Below are 3,303 nucleotides of genomic sequence, written 5' to 3'. Positions count from 1 at the left end.
ATTTCTGAATTATACTGCCACGAGAAGGAGGCGGCGAAACCACTACGGAGACTTTGAAGACCAAGTGCACAATTGCACCGTTAGAATATCGCTATATGCACTCTTTCGACTGGTTTGGACAATACAAACTGTGTCAGCTGTTTATGCCACCTGGCGGTGTCCGCAAGGGCGCAGACAGGACCGATCGCGGTACCGTAGGCAGGATCAAAGCGCTGAGTTTGTGATTCACAGCATGTAAGCAACGACGAGCTTGGCGAGACGCTTTTTCAGTTTTTATCGTGGCGTCGCTTCATCCAAACCATCGCAACGTCGACCACTTTACGTTTGAAAACATATTCGTCAGGACTTGGCGGAGTGGTAGATGATGCTTGGGAGAGTACGAAAAGCGAGATCGCGTTGACGTGCGAGGCGTGCAGCGGTGGCGAGACGCGATCCAAGATGCGCGCCAAACTGAGATCGTAGTGCCATCTGAGAGGCACGACGCACTAAACTAAGATCGTAGTGCCATCTTAGTGCCAGGACGTCACGACGCCGACGCCACTTGCCAACAACATCACGGTTGAAATGGAATCGCCCACAGTTGGCACAGTGATAAAAGTCACTTTGAAGAGCGGAGCAGACTACGCAACGTCGCCGCTACAGTCGTACAGCGCGCGCAATGTTCCGCTGCAAATACAAAGCGCTCATAAAACGTCAATAAGCAAATGCCCACGTTGATACACCGTAGTCTGCGTCTTCTGCACTTGCAGCGACGATCTCTTCTTCCACTGGATCAAGGTTATGTTTCCTAGCAATATGCATAGAGTTGCTACGCCCAGAGCCATCACTTCATAGCGAGCGACGGGAATGAGAGGCTTGTAACGCACTCTGCTTGGACTTACGCACTCGCGGCACGGCAGGGCGGTCGCAAGCGGGCGTCCTGTCGACTGCGGACGGTGAAACTCATGTGGCCGAGGTCCTTCTTTTGCCTCGAACCCCTGCAATACAGCAGCCAGCCCCGGTACTGCTGGCGGCACCATGCCAAGATGCTTGACGCTCTCGATCCGATCTAAGCCAGAGCTGAAACTTCTAGCACTTGGCAGTCATCAACGTAGGGTGCGCGCCCAAGGACCACGGCACAGATGCAAGATGTGCGCGGGCCACTTTCTGACGGCGTCGGCGCGGCGCTCGTTGGCGTTTGGCGCGCGGCACCAGACTTCGTTCACGTCTCTTTTGTCTAGGCGAGCGACTAGGCACCTGTGTCGCTATGGCTTTTGACCCCTTCGGCACTTTTAGGTCTCCGGCGTCATCGCGAGCGCGCAAAGCATGTGCGGCGCGCGATATGGACCAGGTCGGGATGAAGGCTTCTTGAGGCATTTGGCGCTACTGACGCGGATGTCGCCATCGGCCAAGCTCGCGATATTGGCGGACTCGTAAACAATGAAGCCTCCGCCGCCACTCACGCGTGTATTGCCCAAGATAAGAGGCTGCTCTCTTCCCGCGGCTTTTGTGCTATCGCATCACCCGCTCGTCGTGCAGCGCTCTCTAGAATGCCTTTGCACCCCAGCCGACATGGTATCTTGTTGTAGGAGACATGGAGAACGTTGCACGAGGCAGACGCGATGTTCAGTGTCCGCGTCCTTTCTGCTGCACTCGGTCGCAACATCTCCATCGCTCGTATTACTTGACTCTGTAAATACGTTCTTATCGTGACGTGTATGCTCCTGCCAGAGGTATCGACAGATCTTGGCCACGTCGTGACCGCTCGGAGAGCGTAGCCCATGACGGCAACGTCACACAAGCGAGCGACCGCGCGGGTTCTGTCGGTCGCCAGCAGGGCGACGACGCCGTTGTACCGACCCTAGGGATATACGAACAGTGTACCGGCCCTCGGGCAGCGCATTGGCTTCTGTCGATATTCTGTTTTGAAACAGAATATCGAAACAGAGTTAAAAACAGCGTGTATCATTCAGAATTTCGGGCGCCGAGGGCCAAGAGCCGACGGCGAGGCCGCGCGATGAGCCAGATGAAGAAAAATAAAATGTCACCACAAGTTGGCCGAGCGATAGAACAGGCTTTGGGGAGCACAACGCGCTATACTACGTCTTCGGTGGCGACGTCTTTTACGAGCAATGCTCAGAACCCTTAATATTGGCACACGCCACATATAGCCAACTATACCACGTTTAAGCATCTTGAAAATCCCGTTGAAACTGCGGTGGCGCGAATCGAAACGATGGTCTCGTGGGACTGCGATAATAGGTTCTGTACCTACGGGAAAAATTATGTGGACCGCCCACGCCAGTGCTGCGACCACCAGGAGCATGGACCGTTGGTGCCCGTGCAAAGCCTATTCCAACCAGTAACCCTACCCACATGACCAAGCAAGTTGTGACGGTGCAGGACCCACAACACAACTCTTTCGACAAGCAACGATACTGCCTTGTCATGACAAAAACAGTCGCGACACTCGACGAGACGTTGCGGCAGATCGCCAAGGGCAACAAGAACCTCTCGGTTGCCGCTGTCGGACCGTTCGTTAAAGTGTCGGCCAGCAGCGCCACACCGAGCACGGTGTTTGCCGACCTCTTATTCAGTAGCAGCGCCATGCATTCTGCAGTGTGGGTGCGTCACAAGGCAACGGAAATGCTCTCGTCCAGCAGCAGTCGGTGCTCGCGGTGCTAGTTACGCGTGTAGCAGCGTCCGACGCGTCCTGTGCCATTTGATGGCATCTTACACCAACCAGCGCGCACTACACGAGAGATTTTACACCAGAACTGCTTGTTGGCATCGATTACAAAGGCCCATATGCGCTGCAACCTTCTACCGAGTCTCCGCGTCCAACTGTAGCATAGCTTCCCTTGAGATTGGTGCAGCAAAATTGTTATCGAGTGCCAAGCACTGCGCACGTCGTGATGGGCATAAAGCTGTCATTGCCACCCTTGAGACCTTCGAAACGAAGCGGCTGCGGTCTCCACTCTTGCAAATGATATTGCATCATGGCGCTGCATGGTTCCTTTAGCTGCGAAACGACTCGTGAAAGGCAGCTGCAGGCAAAACGACATCATTATGTACACCGAGGCTGTTGGCTGTAAAAAGCGCGTTTTGAGGAGGTCATTCGCGAATCGCCTTCCGACCCGAGCACATAATCTCGTTTGACCTCCTTGCCATTGCTTGTGTTCCACTCAAATTTTCTGTGGCGCGTTTCTGTACATGGGAGAAGGCTCCGAGAGGGCTCCTAAATCCAAACCATTGCATCCTGTGGCCGACTAATCGAGTAGTGGCACGCGGTACGGCAACGACACCTCTTGGAGCCTGTATACA

This window comes from Saprolegnia diclina (genome assembly GCF_000281045.1).
Source record: "Saprolegnia diclina VS20 unplaced genomic scaffold supercont1.104, whole genome shotgun sequence".
Taxonomy (NCBI): Eukaryota; Oomycota; class Saprolegniomycetes; order Saprolegniales; family Saprolegniaceae; genus Saprolegnia; species Saprolegnia diclina.
Note: the sequence above shows the minus strand (reverse complement) of the source record.